Source organism: Staurois parvus, unplaced genomic scaffold (genome assembly GCF_062004578.1).
Source record: "Staurois parvus isolate SC_StPar_1 unplaced genomic scaffold, SC_StPar_1.0 ptg000368l, whole genome shotgun sequence".
NCBI classification, from domain to species: Eukaryota; Metazoa; Chordata; class Amphibia; order Anura; family Ranidae; genus Staurois; species Staurois parvus.
Window position 1 is genome coordinate 588,127 of NW_028318164.1, and position 24,517 is coordinate 612,643.

The 24,517-nt window shown below is 50.0% G+C and overlaps 1 long non-coding RNA gene across 1 annotated transcript in view; it reads right to left on the reverse strand.

The window, feature by feature from the left end:
* The window catches only part of LOC149456229 (uncharacterized), a 65,684-nt gene that overhangs the window by 16,790 nt on the left and 24,377 nt on the right, over positions 1-24,517 (reverse strand). The window contains exon 2 of the long non-coding RNA XR_016313937.1: positions 23,350-23,455. This is a non-coding gene — a long non-coding RNA (uncharacterized LOC149456229). The remainder of the gene's footprint in view (positions 1-23,349; positions 23,456-24,517) is intronic.

The window sequence follows — 24,517 nt, forward strand, 5'->3', positions numbered from 1 at the left end:
CCCCTAAAAAAAAACTTTTTCAGACGACCTCAAAAATCACACCCCCGGCCTCACCACCCCGGGGTCAGCTCTCCCACCCTAAAAACTCCCCCGGCCTCACCACCGCGGGGTCAGCTCTCCCACCCTAAAAAAAAACCTATCTCAGATAACCTCAAAAATCACTCCCCCCTCCTCACCACCCCCGGGGCACCTCTCCCACCCCAAAAAAAACCTATTTCAGACGACCTCAAATATCACACCCCCGGCCTCACCACCCTGGGGTCAGCTCTCCCACCCTAAAAAAGAACTATCTCAGATAACCTAAAAATCACTCCCCCCTCCTCACCAACCCCGGGGCACCTCTCCCACCCCAAAAAAAACCTTTTTCAGACGACCTAAAAAATCTCACCCCCGGCCTCACCACCCCGGGGTCAGCTCTCCCACCCTAGATAAAAACTATCTCAGAAAACCTCAAAAATCACTCCCCCCTCCTCACCAGCCCCGGGGAACCTCTCACACCCCAAAAAAAAACTTTTTCAGACGACCTCAAAAATCACACCCCCGGCCTCACCACCCCGGGGTCAGCTCTCCCACCCTAAAAACTCCCCCGGCCTCACCACCGCGGGGTCAGCTCTCCCACCCTAAAAAAAAACCTATCTCAGATAACCTCAAAAATCACTCCCCCCTCCTCACCACCCCCGGGGCACCTCTCCCACCCCAAAAAAAACCTATTTCAGACGACCTCAAATATCACACCCCCGGCCTCACCACCCTGGGGTCAGCTCTCCCACCCTAAAAAAGAACTATCTCAGATAACCTAAAAATCACTCCCCCCTCCTCACCAACCCCGGGGCACCTCTCCTACCCCAAAAAAAACCTTTTTCAGACGACCTAAAAAATCTCACCCCCGGCCTCACCACCCCGGGGTCAGCTCTCCCACCCTAGATAAAAACTATCTCAGAAAACCTCAAAAATCACTCCCCCCTCCTCACCAACCCCGGGGAACCTCTCCCACCCCCAAAAAAAAACCTTTTTCAGACGAGCTCAAAAATCACAGCCCCGGCCTCCCCACTCCGGGGTTAGCTCTCCCACCCTAAAAAAAACTCTCTCAGCTAACCTCAAAAATCACTCCCCCCTCCTCACCAACCCCGGGGAACCTCTTCCACCCCAAAAAAAACCTTTTTCAGACGACCTCAAAAATCACACCCCCGGCCTCACCACCCCGGGGTCAGCTCTCCCACCCTAAAAACTCCCCCGGCCTCACCACCCCGGGGTCAGCTCTCCCACCCTAAAAAAAAAACTATCTCAGAAAACCTCAAAAATCACTCCCCCCTCCTCACCAACCCCGAGGGAACCTCTCCCACCCCTAAAAAAAAACTTTTTCAGACGACCTCAAAAATCAAACCCCCGGCCTCACCACCCCGGGGTCAGCTCTCCCACCTCAAAAAAACACATTTTTCAGACGACCTCAAAATTCACACCCCCGGCCTCACCACCCCGGGGTCAGCTCTCCCACCCTAAAAAAAAACTATCTCAGAAAACCTCAAAAATCACTCCCCCCTCTTCACCAGCCCCGGGGAACCTCTCACACCGCAAAAAAAAACCTTTTTCAGACTACCTCAAAAATCACACCCCCGGCCTCACCACCCCGGGGTCAGCTCTCCCACCCTAGAAAAAAACTATCTCAGATAACCTCAAAAATCACTCCCCCATCCTTACCACCCCCGGGGCACCTCTCCCACCCCAAAAAAAACCTTTTTCAGATGACCTAAAAAATCTCACCCCCGGCCTCACCACCCCGGGGTCAGCTCTCCCACCCTAAAAACTCCCCCGGCCTCACCACCCCGGGGTCAGCTCTCCCACCCTAAAAAAAAACTATCTCAGAAAACCTCAAAAATCACTCCCCCATCCTTACCACCCCCGGGGCACCTCTCCCACCCCAAAAAAAACCTTTTTCAGATGACCTAAAAAATCTCACCCCCGGCCTCACCACCCCAGGGTCAGCTCTCCCACCCTAGAAAAAAACTATCTCAGATAACCTCAAAAATCACTCCCCCATCCTTACCACCCCCGGGGCACCTCTCCCACCCCAAAAAAAACCTTTTTCAGATGACCTCAAAAATCACACCCCCGGCCTCACCACCCCGGGGTCAGCTCTCCCACCCTAAAAACTCCCCCGGCCTCACCACCCCAGGGTCAGCTCTCCCACCCTAAAAAAAAAACTATCTCAGAAAACCTCAAAAATCACTCCCCCCTCCTCACCAACCCCGGGGAACCTCTCCCACCCCTAAAAAAAAAATTTTTCAGACGACCTCAAAAATCAAACCCCCGGCCTCACCACCCCGGGGTCAGCTCTCCCACCTCAAAAAAACACATTTTTCAGACGACCTCAAAATTCACACCCCCGGCCTCACCACCCCGGGGTCAGCTCTCCCACCCTAGAAAAAAACTATCTCAGAAAACCTCAAAAATCACTCCCCCCTCCTCACCAGCCCCGGGGAACCTCTCACACCCCAAAAAAAAACCTTTTTCAGACGACCTAAAAAATCTCACCCCCGGCCTCACCACCGCGGGGGTCAGCTCTCCCACCCTAAAAAAAAACTATCTCAGAAAACCTCAGAATTCACTCCCCGATCCTCACCACCCCGGGGTCAGCTCTCCCACCCTAGATAAAAACTATCTCAGAAAACCTCAAAAATCACTCCCCCCTCCTCACCAGCCCCGGGGAACCTCTCACACCCCAAAAAAAAACTTTTTCAGACGACCTCAAAAATCACACCCCCGGCCTCACCACCCCGGGGTCAGCTCTCCCACCCTAAAAACTCCCCCGGCCTCACCACCGCGGGGTCAGCTCTCCCACCCTAAAAAAAAAACTATCTCAGAAAACCTCAAAAATCACTCCCCCCTCTTCACCAGCCCCGGGGAACCTCTCACACCGCAAAAAAAAACCTTTTTCAGACTACCTCAAAAATCACACCCCCGGCCTCACCACCCCGGGGTCAGCTCTCCCACCCTAGAAAAAAACTATCTCAGATAACCTCAAAAATCACTCCCCCATCCTTACCACCCCCGGGGCACCTCTCCCACCCCAAAAAAAACCTTTTTCAGATGACCTAAAAAATCTCACCCCCGGCCTCACCACCCCGGGGTCAGCTCTCCCACCCTAAAAACTCCCCCGGCCTCACCACCCCGGGGTCAGCTCTCCCACCCTAAAAAAAAACTATCTCAGAAAACCTCAAAAATCACTCCCCCCTCCTCACCAGCCCCGGGGAACCTCTCCCACCCCAAAAAAAAACCTTTTTCAGACGACCTCAAAAATCACACCCCCGGCCTCACCACCCCGGGGTCAGCTCTCCCACCCTAGAAAAAAACTATCTCAGATAACCTCAAAAATCACTCCCCCATCCTTACCACCCCCGGGGCACCTCTCCCACCCCAAAAAAAACCTTTTTCAGATGACCTAAAAAATCTCACCCCCGGCCTCACCACCCCAGGGTCAGCTCTCCCACCCTAGAAAAAAACTATCTCAGATAACCTCAAAAATCACTCTCCCATCCTTACCACCCCCGGGGCACCTCTCCCACCCCAAAAAAAACCTTTTTCAGATGACCTCAAAAATCACACCCCCGGCCTCACCACCCCGGGGTCAGCTCTCCCACCCTAAAAACTCCCCCGGCCTCACCACCCCAGGGTCAGCTCTCCCACCCTAAAAAAAAAACTATCTCAGAAAACCTCAAAAATCACTCCCCCCTCCTCACCAACCCCGGGGAACCTCTCCCACCCCTAAAAAAAAAATTTTTCAGACGACCTCAAAAATCAAACCCCCGGCCTCACCACCCCGGGGTCAGCTCTCCCACCTCAAAAAAACACATTTTTCAGACGACCTCAAAATTCACACCCCCGGCCTCACCACCCCGGGGTCAGCTCTCCCACCCTAGAAAAAAACTATCTCAGAAAACCTCAAAAATCACTCCCCCCTCCTCACCAGCCCCGGGGAACCTCTCACACCCCAAAAAAAAACTTTTTCAGACGACCTCAAAAATCACACCCCCGGCCTCACCACCCCGGGGTCAGCTCTCCCACCCTAAAAACTCCCCCGGCCTCACCACCGCGGGGTCAGCTCTCCCACCCTAAAAAAAAACCTATCTCAGATAACCTCAAAAATCACTCCCCCCTCCTCACCACCCCCGGGGCACCTCTCCCACCCCAAAAAAAACCTATTTCAGACGACCTCAAATATCACACCCCCGGCCTCACCACCCTGGGGTCAGCTCTCCCACCCTAAAAAAGAACTATCTCAGATAACCTAAAAATCACTCCCCCCTCCTCACCAACCCCGGGGCACCTCTCCTACCCCAAAAAAAACCTTTTTCAGACGACCTAAAAAATCTCACCCCCGGCCTCACCACCGCGGGGGTCAGCTCTCCCACCCTAAAAAAAAACTATCTCAGAAAACCTCAGAATTCACTCCCCGATCCTCACCACCCCCGGGGCATCTCTCCCACCCCAAAAATAAACCTTTTTCAGACGACCTCAAAAATCACACCCCCGGCCTCACCACCCTGGGGTCAGCACTCCCACCCTAAAAACTCCCCCGGCCTCACCACCCCAGGGTCAGCTCTCCCACCCTAAAAAAAAACCTATCTCAGATAACCTCAAAAATCACTCCCCCCTCCTCACCACCCCCGGGGCACCTCTCCCACCCCAAAAAAAACCTATTTCAGACGACCTCAAATATCACACCCCCGGCCTCACCACCCTGGGGTCAGCTCTCCCACCCCAAAAAAAACCTTTTTCAGACGACCTAAAAAATCTCACCCCCGGCCTCACCACCCCGGGGTCAGCTCTCCCACCCTAGATAAAAACTATCTCAGAAAACCTCAAAAATCACTCCCCCCTCCTCACCAACCCCGGGGAACCTCTCCCACCCCAAAAAAAAACCTTTTTCAGACGACCTCAAAAATCACACCCCCGGCCTCACCACCCCGGGGTCAGCTCTCCCACCCTAAAAACTCCCCCGGCCTCACCACCCCGGGGTCAGCTCTCCCACCCTAAAAAAAAAACGATCTCAGAAAACCTCAAAAATCACTTCCCCCTCCTCACCAACCCCGGGGAACCTCTCCCACCCCTGAAAAAAAACTTTTTCAGACGACCTCAAAAATCAAACCCCCGGCCTCACCACCCCGGGGTCAGCTCTCCCACCCTAAAAACTCCCCCGGCCTCACCACCCCGGGGTCAGCTCTCCCACCCTAAAAAAAAAACTATCTCAGAAAACCTCAAAAATCACTTCCCCCTCCTCACCAACCCCAGGGAACCTCTCCCACCCCTGAAAAAAAACTTTTTCAGACGACCTCAAAAATCAAACCCCCGGCCTCACCACCCCGGGGTCAGCTCTCCCACCTCAAAAAAACACATTTTTCAGACGACCTCAAAATTCACACCCCCGGCCTCACCACCCCGGGGTCAGCTCTCCCACCCTAAAAACTCCCCCGGCCTCACCACCCCGGGGTCAGCTCTCCCACCCTAAAAAAAAAACTATCTCAGAAAACCTCAAAAATCACTCCCCCCTCCTCACCAGCCCCGGGGAACCTCTCCCACCCCAAAAAAAACCTTTTTCAGATGACCTAAAAAATCTCACCCCCGGCCTCACCACCCCAGGGTCAGCTCTCCCACCCTAAAAAAGAACTATCTCAGATAACCTAAAAATCACTCCCCCCTCCTCACCAACCCCGGGGCACCTCTCCCACCCCAAAAAAAACCTTTTTCAGACGACCTAAAAAATCTCACCCCGGCCTCACCACCCCGGGGTCAGCTCTCCCACCCTAGATAAAAACTATCTCAGATAACCTCAAAAATCACTCCCCCATCCTTACCACCCCCGGGTCACCTCTTCCACCCCAAAAAAAACCTTTTTCAGATGACCTAAAAAATCTCACCCCCGGCCTCACCACCCCGGGGTCAGCATTCCCACCCTAGAAAAAAACTATCTCAGATAACCTCAAAAATCACTCCCCCATCCTTACCACCCCCGGGGCACCTCTCCCACCCCAAAAAAAACCTTTTTCAGATGACCTAAAAAATCTCACCCCCGGCCTCACCACCCCGGGGTCAGCTCTCCCACCCTAAAAACTCCCCTGGCCACACCACCCCGGGGTCAGCTCTCCCACCCTAAAAAAAAAACTATCTCAGAAAACCTCAAAAATCACTCCCCCCTCCTCACCAACCCCGGGGAACCTCTCCCACCCCTAAAAAAAAACTTTTTCAGACGACCTCAAAAATCACACCCCCGGCCTCACCACCCCGGGGTCAGCTCTCCCACCTCAAAAAAACACATTTTTCAGACGACCTCAAAATTCACACCCCCGGGGTCAGCTCTCCCACCCTAAATAAACTATCTCAGATAACCTCAAAAATCACTCCCCCCTCCTCACCACCCCTGGGGCACCTCTCCCACCCCAAAAAAACAACCTTTTTCAGACGACCTCAAAAATCACACCCTCGGCCTCACAACCCCGGGGCACCTCTCCCACCCTGTTCTGTCCCCACATGAAGGCGAATGAAGGTATAACTGATAATGGCTGTGTAACTTCCTACCTTCGTATCCAAGCAGTGGAGCAGACCGGACCGGCAGATGTTCAGGTTAGATGGATCCAAACGTATACACGGGAATGAAATCAGCGTGGGTTTATTTGGTCCAAATACAGCGACAACAGTGATACAATACTGTAAGGTAGTAGAGGTATTGATGCTGTCCTGTGATATCTTTCCTGAGGCTAACTGCTGGTCAAAAACTGATGCCTTCACAAGCCCAGGGTATTGAATGTCCTGTCACACAGCTATACAGCACATAAAAAATGGCTGCAGGAAGTGACCAGGACCAAGGCTTGCCTAAAACCACACCCATCAGAGAAAACACTTACTAGCTATAACAAAGGCATGCAGCATGCAAATTCTGGCCAGCAGATGGCAGCAACAGATCAAGACATGGAAACAAACATGGTGAAATAAGAATTGGTGATACAATGCACAGTTAAATAACAAATATGAGGGGAACAGCACACTCCCCAAAAAAAAACGTTTTTCAGACGACCTCAAAAATCACACCCCCGGCCTCACCACCCCGGGGTCAGCTCTCCCACCCTAAAAAAACCCCATCTCAGATAACCGCAAAAATCACACCCCCGACCTCACCACCCCCGGGGTCAGCTCTCCCACCCTAAAAAAAAAAAAACAGATAACCTCAAAAATCACTCCCCCATCCTCACCACCCCCGGGGCACCTCTCCCACCCCAAAAAAAAACCTTTTTCAGACGACCTCAAAAATCACTCCCCCGGCCTCACCACTAGAGATGAGCGAAGTATTCAAAAATTCGATTTGGCTGATTCGGCGAATTCGAGGAATAAATTCGATTCGATGCGAATATATTCGCTGCGATTTTAACTTATAAAAGGGTGTTTCTAGGCTTCAGAGAGCCTTTATATTAGTGCAGAACACTGTACCTTTAATTTAAATGCCCTTGGAGTCTGCTGGGGAAGAGAAATAATACTGTCAGTCAGTATGACATGCAGATGAGTGCCGTCGATCTTAGAATCATCGCACACTTCACTCATTTGGGCAGTCACGGGGCCAAAACCAGAGTGTGGAGCCACAGTGTGGCGGTGGAGGCAGCAGCAATGGGAGGCCATACAGCACCCTATGACAAAAATGGAAACCACCAGCAGTGTGAGGAGACCTGAAAGTGGCACATGGCAGAGTGTGGCGATGGAGACAGCAGCAATGGGAGGCCGTACAGGGACCCATGACACACTCTGGACCTGGCAGCAGCATTAGGAGGCGGTACAGGGGCCCATGGCAGATTACGGGCCTGGCAGCAGCAATGGGAGGCCCGTAATCTGCCAGCACCCTATGACAATAAATGGAACACACCAGCAGTGTGAGGAGACCTGAAAGTGGCACATGGCAGATTGTGGCGATGGAGACAGCAGCAATGGGAGGCCGTACAGGGACCCATGAGAGACTCTGGACCTGGCAGCAGCATGAGGAGGCGGTACAGGGGCCCATGGCAGATTAGGGGCCTGGCAGCAGCAATGGGAGGCCCGTAATCTGCCAGCACCCTATGACAAAATGGAACCCACCAGCAGTGTGAGGAGACCTGAAAGTGGCACATGTTTGGGGCATGATTCATGGCGGATTTAGTCAGTTGTGTCAGGAACTGGTGGTTTGAAATCCAGACTAATCCACGCCTGATTCATTTTCACAAACGTGAGTCTCTCCACACTTTGGGTGGACAGTCGTGTCCTCCGCGGAGTTACAATACCTCCTGCCGCACTAAACACGCGCTCCGATGCCACGCTACTGGCCGGGCATGACAGCCTTTCAAGGGCAAATTCAGCTAGTTGGGGCCAAAGGTCAAGTTTCGTTGCCCAGTAGTCAAGGGGATTGTCTACCTCGGTTGGCAGGGTGCTGTCCAAGTAGGCCCAAGCCTGTTGTTTGAGGTCCTGCTCCAGGTCCACCTGATGCTGCTGCTGCTGCGGCTGGTTAGTAGTTTCCTCACTGCGCTGGTGAAGAAAGCTACTCATCATCGACTGCAGACTGAGGCAGCCGCTGCTGGTGGAGCTGCCACTGCTCCTACCACCCCACCCCTCCCCTGCTGCCATGGCAGCGGAACGCGAGCGCACAGGGCCCACAGTGTCTGAGGATGGACGTTGGCGCAGAAAGGCAGAGACCAGCTGACTATATAGGTGGTTTTTATAGTACTTTATTTTGGCCTCCCTCTCAGCAGGTGTGAAAAAGGCCACCATTTTTGAACGGTAGCGAGGGTCCAACAAGGTGGACAGCCAAAAGTCATCCCTCTGTCTGATGGTTATTATTCGGCTGTCGCTACGCAAGCAACCGACATGCTATGGGCCATTTGTGCCAAGGAATGCGAGGGACTCCCTGCCTCCATCTCCACAGCATACTGCCACGGTGCGTCTGGGTCCTCTGTCTCCTCCTCCTCCTCCTCTACCAGATGCTCCTGCTCCTCCACTCCTGTCCGCTGAGTGGAAAAACCACCCATTTCACTCAATAATTCCTGAGCACCAATGTCCTCCTCTACCTCCTCCTCTTCTTCCTGTCCTGCCCCCACAGGGGTCATGTGGCGTTGAGATCTGTGCGCCACGTCTACCGCACCCTGACCTGCCATTGTTAACAGCATTTGTTCCAGGACGTGCAACAGAGGAATGACGTCGTTCATCCCATAGTCCTGCCGACTCACGAATAGCGTGGCCTCCTCAAAGGGCCTGAGCAAGCGGCAGGTGTCACGCATGAGCTGCCAATGGCTGACATCTAAGTTACACAGGGGAGTACCTTTATCCGCTTGTAACATCAGGAAATCGGTGATGGCCTTTCGCTGTTCGTAAAGGCGGTCTAACATATGTAGGGTTGAATTCCACCTTGTTGCAACGTCACAGCATGAGGAGTCGGTACGGGGGCCCATGGCAGATTACGGGCCTGGCAGCAGCAATGGGAGGCCCGTAATCTGCCAGCACCCTATGACAAAAAATGGAACCCACCAGCAGTGTGAGGAGACATGAAAGTGGCACATGGCAGAGTGTGGCGATGGAGACAGCAGCAATGGGAGGCCGTACAGGGACCCATGAGAGACTCTGGACCTGGCAGCAGCATGAGGAGGCGGTACTGGAGCCCATGGCAGATTACGGGCCTGGCAGCAGCAATGGGAGGCCCGTAATCTGCCAGCACCCTATGACAAAAAATGTAACACACCAGCAGTGTGAGGAGACCTGAAAGTGGCACATGGCAGAGTGTGGCGATGGAGACAGCAGCAATGGGAGGCCGTACAGGGACCCATGAGACACTGTGGACCTGGCAGTAGCATGAGGAGGCGGTACTGGAGCCCATGGCAGATTACGGGCCTGGCAGCAGCAATGGGAGGCCCGTAATCTGCCAGCACCCTATGACAAAAAATGGAACACACCAGCAGTGTGAGGAGACCTGAAAGTGGCACATGGCAGAGTGTGGCGATGGAGACAGCAGCAATGGGAGGCCGTACAGGGACCCATGAGACACTCTGGACCTGGCAGCAGCATGAGGAGGCGGTACAGGGGCCCATGGCAGATTACGGGCCTGTCAGCAGCAATGGGAGGCCCGTAATCTGCCAGCACCCTATGACAAAAAATGGAACACACCAGCAGTGTGAGGAGACCTGAAAGTGGCACATGGCAGAGTGTGGCGATGGAGACAGCAGCAATGGGAGGCCGTACAGGGACCCATGAGAGACTCTGGACCTGGCAGCAGCATGAGGAGGCGGTACAGGGGCCCATGGCAGATTACAGGCCTGGCAGCAGCAATGGGAGGCCCGTAATCTGCCAGCACCCTATGACAAAAAATGTAACACACCAGCAGTGTGAGGAGACCTGAAAGTGGCACATGGCAGAGTGTGGCGATGGAGACAGCAGCAATGGGAGGCCGTACAGGGACCCATGAGAGACTGTGGACCTGGCAGCAGCATGAGGAGGCGGTACTGGGGCCCATGGCAGATTACGGGCCTGGCAGCAGCAATGGGAGGCCCGTAATCTGCCAGCACCCTATGACAAAAAATGTAACACACCAGCAGTGTGAGGAGACCTGAAAGTGGCACATGGCAGAGTGTGGCGATGGAGACAGCAGCAATGGGAGGCCGTACAGGGACCCATGAGAGACTGTGGACCTGGCAGCAGCATGAGGAGGCGGTACTGGGGCCCATGGCAGATTAGGGGCCTGGCAGCAGCATGAGGAGGCGGTATATAGGGGCCCATGGCAGATTACGGGCCTGGCAGCAGCAATGGGAGGCCCGTAATCTGCCAGCACCCTATGACAAAAAATGTAACACACCAGCAGTGTGAGGAGACCTGAAAGTGGCACATGGCAGAGTGTGGCGATGGAGACAGCAGCAATGGGAGGCCGTACAGGGACCCATGAGAGACTCTGGACCTGGCAGCAGCATGAGGAGGCAGTACTGGGGCCCATGGCAGATTACGGGCCTGGCAGCAGCAATGGGAGGCCCGTAATCTGCCAGCACCCTATGACAAAAAATGGAACACACCAGCAGTGTGAGGAGACCTGAAAGTGGCACATGGCAGAGTGTGGCGATGGAGACAGCAGCAATGGGAGGCCGTACAGGGACCCATGAGACACTGTGGACCTGGCAGCAGCATGAGGAGGCGGTACTGGGGCCCATGGCAGATTACGGGCCTGGCAGCAGCAATGGGAGGCCCGTAATCTGCCAGCACCCTATGACAAAAAATGTAACACACCAGCAGTGTGAGGAGACCTGAAAGTGGCACATGGCAGAGTGTGGCGATGGAGACAGCAGCAATGGGAGGCCGTACAGGGACCCATGAGACACTGTGGACCTGGCAGCAGCATGAGGAGGCGGTACAGGGGCCCATGGCAGATTACAGGCCTGGCAGCAGCAATGGGAGGCCCGTAATCTGCCAGCACCCTATGACAAAAAATGTAACACACCAGCAGTGTGAGGAGACCTGAAAGTGGCACATGGCAGAGTGTGGCGATGGAGACAGCAGCAATGGGAGGCCGTACAGGGACCCATGAGAGACTCTGGACCTGGCAGCAGCATGAGGAGGCGGTACGGGGGCCCATGGCAGATTACGGGCCTGGCAGCAGCAATGGGAGGCCCGTAATCTGCCAGCACCCTATGACAAAAAATGGAACACACCAGCAGTGTGAGGAGACCTGAAAGTGGCACATGTTTGGGGCATGATTCATGGCGGATTTAGTCAGTTGTGTCTGGAACTGGTGGTTTGAAATCCAGACTAATCCACGCCTGATTCATTTTCACAAACGTGAGTCTCTCCACACTTTGGGTGGACAGTCGTGTCCTCCGCGGAGTTACAATACCTCCTGCCGCACTAAACACGCGCTCCGATGCCACGCTACTGGCCGGGCATGACAGCCTTTCAAGGGCAAATTCAGCTAGTTGGGGCCAAAGGTCAAGTTTCGTTGCCCAGTAGTCAAGGGGATTGTCTACCTCGGTTGGCAGGGTGCTGTCCAAGTAGGCCCAAGCCTGTTGTTTGAGGTCCTGCTCCAGGTCCACCTGATGCTGCTGCGGCTGGTTAGTAGTTTCCTCACTGCGCTGGTGAAGAAAGCTACTCATCATCGACTGCAGACTGAGGCAGCCGCTGCTGGTGGAGCTGCCACTGCTCCTACCACCCCACCCCTCCCCTGCTGCCATGGCAGCGGAACGCGAGCGCACAGGGCCCACAGTGTCTGAGGATGGACGTTGGCGCAGAAAGGCAGAGACCAACTGACTACATAGGTGGTTTTTATAGTACGTTATTTTGGCCTCCCTCTCAGCAGGTGTGAAAAAGGCCACCATTTTTGAACGGTAGCGAGGGTCCAACAAGGTGGACAGCCGAAAGTCATCCCTCTGTCTGATGGTTATTATTCGGCTGTCGCTACGCAAGCAACCGAGCATGCTATGGGCCATTTGTGCCAAGGAATGCAAGGGACTCCCTGCCTCCATCTCCACAGCATACTGCCACGGTGCGTCTGGGTCCTCTGTCTCCTCCTCCTCCTCTACCAGATGCTCCTGCTCCTCCACTCCTGTCCGCTGAGTGGAAAAACCACCCATTTCACTCAATAATTCCTGAGCACCAATGTCCTCCTCTACCTCCTCCTCTTCTTCCTGTCCTGCCCCCACAGGGGTCATGTGGCGTTGAGATCTGTGCACCACGTCTACCGCACCCTGACCAGCCATTGTTAACAGCATTTGTTCCAGGACGTGCAACAGAGGAATGACGTCGTTCATCCCATAGTCCTGCCGACTCACGAATAGCGTGGCCTCCTCAAAGGGCCTGAGCAAGCGGCAGGTGTCACGCATGAGCTGCCAATGGCTGACATCGAAGTTACACAGGGGAGTACCTTTATCCGCTTGTAACATCAGGAAATCGGTGATGGCCTTTCGCTGTTCGTAAAGGCGGTCTAACATATGTAGGGTTGAATTCCACCTTGTTGCAACGTCGCAGATCAGGCGATGCTGTGGAATTCCGTTCTGCCGCTGCAGCTCAAGGAGGGTTTGCTTTGCGGTGTAGGAATGGCTGAAATGCATGCAAAGTTTACGTGACATTTTAAGGATGTCTTGCAGTGGGATGGTGGATTTTAGGAACCGCTTGACAACCAGATTGAACACGTGAGCCATGCATGGCGCATGGCACAACCTTCCTTGACGCAGAGCAGACACCATGTTCTTTCCGTTGTCGGTCAACATGGTTCCGATTTTCAGTTTGCGCGGAGACAGCCATCTGTCGATTTCTCTGTTCATTACACTGAGAAGTTCCACCCCTGTGTGACTACGTTCGCCAAGGCATACCAGGTGCAGCACAGCGTGACACCGTCTCGCCCTGCACATGTGATATGCCGGTCGGGTAATGGGACTTGGCACGGGGGTGGCGGCTGAGGACACGGCGGAAGAGGTGGTAGAGGCGGACATCTTTTGTGGACCAAGGACGTGCAAACGTGGAGGCAAAAGCGGCGTGACCTGTCCAAGTTGCTGGTGCTGCTGTGCCGGCACCACGTTCACCCAGTGGGCCGTAAATGACATGTACTGTCCCTGACCGTAGTTACAGCTCCACACGTCGGCACTGCCGTGCACTTTGGCAGAGACCGACATGCTCAAAGACTGGCCCACCATCTCTTCTACATGTGAATGCAGGGCTGGCACTGCCTTTTTGGCGAAAAAATGATGGCTTGGCACTCTCCAACGCGGCGCGGCACAAGCCATCATTTCTCGGAAAGGTGCTGAGTCCACCACTTGGAAAGGGAGGGACTGCAGCACCAGCAACTTGGACAGGAGGACGTTCAGCTTCTGCACCGTCGGGTGCGTGCTCGCAAACTGTTGTCTCTTGGAAACGGATTCCAAGAAAGACTGCTGACGGAATCCGTGAAGAGGAGTAGCAGGAGAAGGAGCATCTGAACGAGCGGAAGATGCCAACGAGCGACAACTCCCCTCAGCAGAGGTGTTGGAGCCTTGACTGGCTGATAGAGGGCGATTGACGTCGGGTGACGGAGCAAGTAACGGAGCGGGTGATGGAGCGGGGGCTGGGGCAGGCAGAACCGCCGTATCTTTATCACGGTTTTCCCAGGCCACCAAATGGCGACGCTGCATATGCTGACGCAACGCTGTAGTCCCAACATGGGCCCCCTGGCCACGCTTGACTTTCTGGCCACATAGTCGACATACGGCTACGTTTACTTCCTCGGGCGGCTTGACGAAAAATTGCCACAACGCCGAGTAGGAAACTTTGCCCCCGATACTCCTCACTGGCTGACTGCTACTTCCTCCGTGCACACCGGCACCACTACTGGCCGTGGTGGTAGGCTGCAGTGGAGCTGGTGCTCTACTCCGTGGCCGTTTGCCTCCACTGACACTGCTGCGACCCTGCTGCCTCCTGGGCAACCCACCGACTGTTTCGCTCGCTGCCAAGCTGGCACCCTCTTCTCCTGATGATGCGGAAGCAATAGCCTGATGACGACGAGGCTGCCAAGTGAGATCAGCCTCATCATCATCAATTAGGGTCTCCGCCTCACTACTAGCCCCCTCGGCTGCGTGTGGGTCAGGAGACAGACCTGTCTCTAGACCGGCTACCGAGCCACTCTCCTCACCAGTACTTCTTCGCCTGGCTGCTGAAGAGGCGGATGTCTCCCCCCGTTCCTGACCGCCCTCTGTTAGCTCTTCCTCACTGTACAGTGGGGCTGAGCCCACAGCATGCGATACTTCGCTTGGTGAGGGAACACCAAAGGACAGGGGCAGGTAGAGGACACATGATTTCAGTGGGCTTGCTCCCGGGCCATGCCAACTAACGGTTGTGTCTGACGTACCCACCGACCGTTGGCTGTAGGTGTCAGAGGTGACCTGGGAAGAGGAAGACGACCGAGCCAACCAATCGACGACGGCAGGGTTGTCGGTGGAGACACGACCGCTGGATGACACCGGGAGCACTGGCCTCTGGCTGCGACTAGTGCTGCCTCGACCCCTTCCTCTGCTGCCACGTCTGCTCGCTCCTGAAACATTGCCTCCTCTGCCACTCCTCTGCGTGTTGTCTGACATACTCTTTAATTAAACGATTCTGTGTCCCTGAGTAACAATTCTGTGTCCCTGAGTAACAATTCTGTGTCTGTCCCTGAGTAACAATTCTGTGTCCCTGAGTAACAATTCTGTGTCCCTCAGTAACACTTCTGTGTCCCTCAGTAACAATTCTGTGTCTGTCCCTGAGTAACAATTCTGTGTCTGTCCCTGAGTAACAATTCTGTGTCTGTCCCTAGGTAACAATTCTGTGTCCCTCAGTAACAATTCTGTGTCCCTCAGTAACAATTCTGTGTCTGTCCCTGAGTAACAATTCTGTGTCCCTCAGTAACAATTCTGTGTCCCTCAGTAACAATTCTGTCTGTCCCTGAGTAACAATTCTGTGTCTGTCCCTGAGTAACAATTCTGTGTCCCTCAGTAACAATTCTGTGTCCCTGAGTAACAATTCTGTGTCCCTCAGTAACAATTCTGTGTCCCTCAGTAACAATTCTGTGTCTGTCCCTCAGTAACAATTCTGTGTCCCTGAGTAACAATTCTGTGTCCCTCAGTAACAATTCTGTGTCCCTCAGTAACAATTCTGTGTCTGTCCCTGAGTAACAATTCTGTGTCCCTGGGTAACAATTCTGTGTCCCTCAGTAACAATTCTGTGTCCCTCAGTAACAATTCTGTGTCCCTCAGTAACAATTCTGTGTCTGTCCCTGAGTAACAATTCTGTGTCCCTCAGTAACAATTCTGTGTCCCTCAGTAACAATTCTGTGTCTGTCCCTGAGTAACAATTCTGTGTCCCTGAGTAACAATTCTGTGTCCCTGAGTAACAATTCTGTGTCCCTCAGTAACAATTCTGTGTCTGTCCCTGAGTAACAATTCTGTGTCCCTCAGTAACAATTCTGTGTCCCTCAGTAACAATTCTGTGTCTGTCCCTGAGTAACAATTCTGTGTCTGTCCCTGAGTAACAATTCTGTGTCTGTCCCTGAGTAACAATTCTGTGTCTGTCCCTGAGTAACAATTCTGTGTCCCTCAGTAACAATTCTGTGTCCCTCAGTAACAATTCTGTGTCCCTCAGTAACAATTCTGTGTCTGTCCCTGAGTAACAATTCTGTGTCTGTCCCTGAGTAACAATTCTGTGTCTGTCCCTCAGTAACAATTCTGTGTCCCTCAGTAACAATTCTGTGTCCCTCAGTAACAATTCTGTGTCCCTCAGTAACAATTCTGTGTCTGTCCCTGAGTAACAATTCTGTGTCCCTGAGTAACAATTCTGTGTCCCTGAGTAACAATTCTGTGTCCCTCAGTAACAATTCTGTGTCCCTCAGTAACAATTCTGTGTCTGTCCCTGAGTAACAATTCTGTGTCCCTGAGTAACAATTCTGTGTCCCTGAGTAACAATTCTGTGTCCCTCAGTAACAATTCTGTGTCTGTCCCTGAGTAACAATTCTGTGTCCCTGAGTAACAATTCTGTGTCTGTCCCTGAGTAACAATTCTGTGTCTGTCCCTGAGTAACAATTCTGTGTCCCTCAGTAACAATTCTGTGTCCTTCAGTAACAATTCTGTGTCTGTCCCTGAGTAACAATTCTGTGTCTGTCCCTGAGTAACAATTCTGTGTCTGTCCCTGAGTAACAATTCTGTGTCCCTCAGTAACAATTCTGTGTCCCTCAGTAACAATTCTGTGTCCCTCAGTAACAATTCTGTGTCCCTCAGTAACAATTCTGTGTCTGTCCCTGAGTAACAATTCTGTGTCTGTCCCTGAGTAACAATTCTGTGTCCCTCAGTAACAATTCTGTGTCCCTCAGTAACAATTCTGTGTCCCTCAGTAACAATTCTGTGTCTGTCCCTGAGTAACAATTCTGTGTCCCTCAGTAACAATTCTGTGTCCCTCAGTAACAATTCTGTGTCCCTCAGTAACAATTCTGTGTCCCTCAGTAACAATTCTGTGTCCCTCAGTAACAATTCTGTGTCTGTCCCCGAGTAACAATTCTGTGTCTGTCCCTGAGTAACAATTCTGTGTCTGTCCCTGAGTAACAATTCTGTGTCTGTCCCTGAGTAACAATTCTGTGTCCCTCAGTAACAATTCTGTTTCTGTCCCTGAGTAACAATTCTGTGTCTGTCCCTGAGTAACAATTCTGTGTCCCTCAGTAACAATTCTGTGTCCCTCAGTAACAATTCTGTGTCCCTCAGTAAAAATTCTGTGTCTGTCCCTGAGTAACAATTCTGTGTCTGTCCCTGAGTAACAATTCTGTGTCTGTCCCTGAGTAACAATTCTGTGTCCCTCAGTAACAATTCTGTGTCCCTCAGTAACAATTCTGTGTCTGTCCCTGAGTAACAATTCTGTGTCCCTCAGTAACAATTCTGTGTCCCTCAGTAACAATTCTGTGTCCCTCAGTAACAATTCTGTGTCTGTCCCTGAGTAACAATTCTGTGTCTGTCCCTGAGTAACAATTCTGTGTCTGTCCCTGAGTAACAATTCAGTGTCTGTCCCTGAGTAACAATTCTGTGTCTGTCCCTCAGTAACAATTCTGTGTCCCTCAGTAACAATTCTGTGTCCCTCAGTAACAATTCTGTGTCCCTCAGTAACAATTCTGTGTCTGTCCCTGAGTAACAATTCTGTGTCCCTAAGTAACGTTTCTGTGTCCCTAAGTAACGGTTCTGTGTCCCTAAGTAACGATTCTGTGGCCCTAAGTAACGTTTCTGTGGCCCTAAGTAACGTTTCTGTGGCCCTAAGTAACGATTCTGTGGCCCTAAGTAACGATTCTGTGGCCCTAAGTAACGTTTCTGTGGCCCTAAGTAACGTTTCTGTGGCCCTAAGTAACGTTTCTGTGTCCCTAAGTAACATTTCTGTGTCCCTAAGTAACGATTCTGTGGCCCTAAGTAACGTTTCTGTGGCCCTAAGTAACGTTTCTGTGTCCCTAAGTAACATTTCTGTGTCCCTAAGTAACGATTCTGTGGCCCTAAGTAACGTTTCTGTGTCCCTAAGTAACGATTCTGTGTCCCTAAGTAACGATTCTGTGGCCCTAAGTAACGTTTCTGTGGCCCTAAGTAACGTTTCTCTGGCCCTAAGTAACGTTTCTGTGTCCCTAACTCTCTCCCTGAATACAGCCAGGTCTGCCTCTCTTGAATGACTGGAGGCAAATGGAGAATTCTAAAATGGCCGCCATTTATAGCTCGACCATTACACAGTGCTGGCTGGCTGGCTGCTGATTGGCTAATGCGATCACATGTCATGAATGAATGCATTATGGGTCAGCGCGCCTTGTCTGCGCGCCTTCCCAGACATCCCCGCTCCGTCGCCGCACATGTCGCCGCCATTTTAGGAAAAATTTCGATTCGCGCATCCGAAGTCTGCTAATTTTCGGATTCGTCGCGAATCGAAATTTTCCTAATATTCTAAACGAATTCCACTTCGCCGAGTTCGATTCGCTCATCTCTACTCACCACCCCGGGGTCAGCTCTCCCACCCTAAAAAAAAACTATCTCAGATAACCTCAAAAATCACTCCCCCATCCTCACCATCCCCGGGGCACCTCTCCCACCCCAAAAAAAAACCTTTTTCAGACGACCTCAAAAATCACACCCCCGGCCTCACCACCCCGGGGTCAGCTCTCCCACCCTAAAATTTTTTTATCTCAGATAACCTCAAAAATCACTCCCCCATCCTCACCACCCCCGGGGCACCTCTCCCACCCCAAAAAAACAACCTTTTTCAGACGACCTCAAAATTCACACCCCCGGCCTCACCACCCCGGGGTCACCTCTCCCACCCTAAAAAAAAACAAAAAACAGATAACCTCAAAAATCACTCCCCCATCCTCACCACCCCCGGGGAACCTCTCCCACCCCAAAAAAAAACCTTTTTCAGACGACCTCAAAAATCACACCCCCGGCCTCACCACCCCGGGGTCAGCTCTCCCACCCTAAAAAAAAGCTATCTTAGAAAATCTCAAAAATCACTCCCCCATCCTCACCACCCCTGGGGCACCTCTCCCACCCTGAAAAAAACCCATCTCAGATAACCTCAAAAATCACTCCCCCATCCTCACCACCGGGGAACCTCTCCCACCCCAAAAAAAAACCTTTTTCAGACGACCTCAAAAATCACTCCCCCCTTCTCACCACCCCGGGGGCACTTCTCCCACCCCAAAAAAAAACCTTTTTCAGACGACCTCAAAAATCACACCCCCGGCCTCACCACCCCGGGGTCAGCTCTCCCACCCTAAAAAAAACCTATCTCTGATAACCTCAAAAATCACTCCCCCATCCTCACCACCCCCGGGGCACCTCTCCCACCCTAAAAAAAAACCTTTTTCAGACGACCTCAAAAATCACACCCCCGGCCTCACCACCCCGGGGTCAGCTCTCCCACCCTAAAAAAAAAACTATCTCAGATAACCTCAAAAATCACTCCCCCATCCTCACCACCCCAGGGGTACCTCTCCCACTCCAAAAAAAAACCTTTTTCAGGCGACCTCAAAAATCACACCCCCGGCCTCACCACCCCAGGGTCAGCTCTCCCACCCTAAAAAAAAACTATCTCAGATAACCTCAAAAATCACTCCCCCCTCCTCCACACCCCCGGGGCACCTCTCCCACCCCAAAAAAAATCTTATCTCAGACGACCTCAAACATCACACCCCCATCCTCACCACCCCTGGGGCACCTCTCCCACCCTGAAAAAAACCCATCTCAGATAACCTCAAAAATCACTCCCCCATCCTCACCACCGGGGAACCTCTCCCACCCCAAAAAAAAAACCTTTTTCAGACGACCTCAAAAATCACTCCCCCCTTCTCACCACCCCGGGGGCACCTCTCCCACCCTAAAAAAAAACCTTTTTCAGACGACCTCAAAAATCACACCCCCGGCCTCACCACCCCGGGGTCAGCTCTCCCACCCTAAAAAAAAACTATCTCAGATAACCTCAAAAATCACTCCCCCCTCCTCACCAACCCCGGGGCACCTCTCCCACCCCAAAAAAAAACCTTTTTCAGACGACCTCAAAAATCACATCCCCGGCCTCACCACCCCGGGGTCAGCTCTCCTGCCCTCTGACTTTTGTACTGCACCCCCAAATTATATCCGGCCCTGGTAGCTATCTGTAAGAGGAAAATTCTTCCTATTAACCAAAAATGTAAGGAGCACTCTTCCCCCTGACCATCACACTAATGTGTCATGAGTTGTAGATATAGGAATTATTAGAAAGGGTTCCCTGAGATGGGAAAGTTATTTCAGAGGTGCCGCTGTGTTGAAAAAGTTGAGGAAGGCTGCTCTAGAATGATTCCACAGGTATGGTATATATACAGTTACATTGGTCAAAGCCGGATCAATTGCCATACCTGCAATTCCTGTTTAACCACTTGACCTCCGGAAGATTTTACCCCCCCCCCCCCTTCATGACCAGGCCATTTTTTGCTATACAGCACGGCCCTAATTTAACTGACAATTGCGCAGTCGTGGAAAGCTGTACACAAATTAAACATATCATTTGTTTTCACACAAATCAAGCTTTCTTTTGGTAGTATTTGATCACCTATGGGTTTTTTATTATTTTGCACTATAAATAAAAAAAAAAATATATATATATATATATATTTTACCTTTTTGCTATAAAACATCCAATAAAAAATTAAATTTAATAAATTTAGGCAAATATGTATTTTGCTGCATGTCTTTGGTTAAAAAAAAGAAAATCCCAATAAGTGTATATTAATTGGTTCACATGAGAATTCTAGCATCTACAAATGACGGGATTTAAACTGCAACGCTTTAATTATATAATATATATATATATATATATATATATATATATAAAAACATACATATACTGTATATATATATATATATATATATATATATATATATATAAAAAGGTAAAAAAATAAAATATATATATATATATATTTTTTTTTTACCTTACATTTACCATACATACATATATATATACATACACGCACACAGGATATAGATATATATATATATATATATAAACACACACATATATATATATGTGTGTGTGTGTATATATATGTGTGTGTATATATATGTGTATATATATGTGTGTGTATATATATATATATATATATATATATATATATATACAGTCAGGTCCATAAATATTGGGACATGGACACAATTCTAACATTTTTGGCTCTATACACCACAATGGATTTGAAATGAAACGAACAAGATGTGCTTTAACTGCAGACTGTCAGCTTTAATTTGAGGGTATTTACATCCAAATCAGGTGAACGGTGTAGGATGAATTGTGAAGTGTTTCGGGAATATTATCTGCTCATATTCAGCCAAATGCTTCACAACTCATTGGACGCTTCACAGTGCAGATGGACAATGACCCAAAGCAGACTGCAAAACAACCAAAGAGTTTTTTAAGGGAAAGAAGTGGAATGTTCTGCAATGGCCAAGTCCATCACCTGACCTGAATCCGATTGAGCATTTCACTTGCTGAAGACAAAACTGAAGGGAAAATGCCCCAAGAACAAGCAGGAACTGAAGACAGTTGCAGTAGAGGCCTGGCAGAGCATCACCAGGGATGAAACCCAGCGTCTGGTGATGTCTATGCGTTCCACACTTCAGGCTGTAATTGACTGCAAAGGATTTGTAACCAAGTATTAAAAAGTGAAAGTTTGATTTATGATTATTATTCTGTCCCATTACTTTTGGTCCCTTAACAAGTGGGAGGCACATATGCAAACTGTTGTAATTCCTACACCGTTCACCTGATTTGGATGTAAATACCCTCAAATTAAAGCTGACAGTCTGCAGTTAAAGCACATCTTGTTCGTTTCATTTCAAATCCATTGTGGTGGTGTATAGAGCCAAAAATGTTAGAATTGTGTCCATGTCCCAATATTTATGGACCTGACTGTATATATACACACACACATATATATATACAGTATATGGTGTTATATATATATATAAATAATTAAAAAGGTAAAATACACATATAAACACAGATATATATATATATATATATATATATACACACACACAGTTGTGCTCAAAAGTTTGCGTACCATGGCATTGATATTGAAAATATGACTGATGATGCCAAAAAATGCTCTTTTATTGAAGGATGATGATCATATGAAGCCATTTATCATCAATTAGTTGTTTGGCTTCTTTTTACATCATAATCTTTATAAAGTTCCATTATCTTGTTACGCAGGAATTTTGACAGTTCTTTTTTGATCCCCGTGGCTCAGTATCTATCCTAATCAGTACTTCCACGTAAGAGCTAACAAACCCATTGACTATTTATACACTGATACTAATTGCAATTTAAAAAGCCACAGATGTGCGACATTAACCTCTAATTGGCATTTTAACCCGTGTGTGTGTCACCTTGTGTGTCTGTACCAAGGCCAAACATTCCAGGGGGCAGAGATTCCTTATCCGGGGGGTGGAGACTTTTGATCCGGGGGGCGGAGACTTCTGATCCGGGGGGCGGAGACTTCTGATCCCGGGGGGCGGAGACTTCTGATCCAGGCCATTTTGGTGATTTCTGTTATCATTATGATTTAAAAAGGAGCCAAACAACTATTGGATAATAAATGGCTTCATATGATCATCATCCTTCAATAAAAGAGCATTTTGTGGCATGATCCGTCATATTTTCAATATCAATGCCAAAATTTCACAATTTCTGCCCGGGGAGGCAAACTTTTGAGCACAACTGTGTATATATATATACACACGCACACAAGTAATGTGACTTACAGCGGAACTGTGATAGTGTCAGTTAGCCAGTGTCAGTATGCCTTCCGTACTGACATCTCCAGTGATACTAATCCAGTGATCAGTGCTAATAATATGCACGGTCACTGTACTAATGACACTGGCTGGGAAGATGTCAACATCTGGAGCAATCAAGGGGTTAACTGTGTGCCTAACAAGTGTTACCTGCGTGCTGTTTTTACTAAGGGATGTGATGGTTTTTATATTCTCTGCTTTTCAGGGAGACAAAAACCGCCACAACCCCACTGTCCGTAAAGAGATCTGTGTTGTTCATGGACACAGATCTCTCCCCTGTCTCTCGTTCTGCCGATTGGCGGGTCCTGGCCATGAATCATTGGCCAGGACCCGCTGATCCGCATGTGTGACAGCGTAGCCAGGTCGGTCAGTGCGTGTCCTGTGTATGTGTGTGCGTGTTTTTCTGCGCAGCCAGCCCCGCAATGTAGCAGTAAAACTGCAGTCGGCAAGCGGTTAAGTATAAAAGGGTATCACTGAAAGCCCAAAAGACAGTAAAAACAGAAATGTAATTATAATTTCATCTTACTGACACAATCTGTGGACGATCATCAGTCCATAAACTAGCTTTTCAACAAAGGTTCCTTCTAATGGTGCTAGGGGTCCCTTGAGCAGTGATCACAACCCCTCTTTCTCTGTCAGGAGAAATGTAAAAAAAATAGTTTAAAACAAGTTAATATGACAAATGTTACTATCTATTTATTAAAGCTAGCAGCGTAAGAAATACAAATAGTCAATGATTGAAAGAGTGGAGTTTCACTTTGTCATTTGTGCCCAGAAGGTGATGGGAGTTGGTCAGGAGCTCTAAATAGGATGGAGAGCATTACACCCCTGTATAGTTACATAGTCTGGCTGAAAAAAGACAAAAGCCTATCCAGTTCAACCATTAAAAAAAAAAAATTCTTTGCTATAAGCAAATTGGGGAAGTGATCAGTATTTTTATTTTTTTTTTACACAAAGTAGTACATTGTTACTATGGATGAATTCTGAAGTGTTTCGGGAATATTATCGGCTCGTATTCAGCCAAATGCTTCAGAACTCATTGGACGCTTCACAGTGCAGATGGACAATGACCCAAAGCATACTGCAAAAGCAACCAAAGAAGTGGAATGTTCTGCAATGGCCAAGTCAGTCACCTGACCTGAATCTGATTGAGCATTTCACTTGCTGAAGACAAAACTGAAGGGAAAATGCCCCAAGAACAAGCAGGAACTGAAGACAGTTGCAGTAGAGGCCTGGCAGAGCATCATCAGGGATGAAACCCAGCGTCTGGTGATGTCTATGCGTTCCACACTTCAGGCTGTAATTGACTGCAAAGGATTTGCAACCAAGTATTAAAAAGTGACAGTTTGATTTATGAATATTATTCTGTCCCATTACTTTTGATCCCTTAACAAGTGGGAGGCACATATGCAAACTGTTGTAATTCCTACACCGTTCACCTGATTTGGATGTAAATACCCTCAAATTAAAGCTGACAGTCTGCAGTTAAAGCACATCTTGTTTGTTTCATTTCAAATCCATTGTGGTGGTGTATAGAGCCAAAAATGTTAGAATTGTGTCCATGTCCCAATATTTATGGACCTGACTGTATGTGATATCACTGGGTGGGGGCAGGGATCTGGGGGGCCCCTTGCTAAAAGGGGTTTCCAGATTCAGAAAAGGCCCCCCCCCGTGCAGACCCCCACAACCGCACC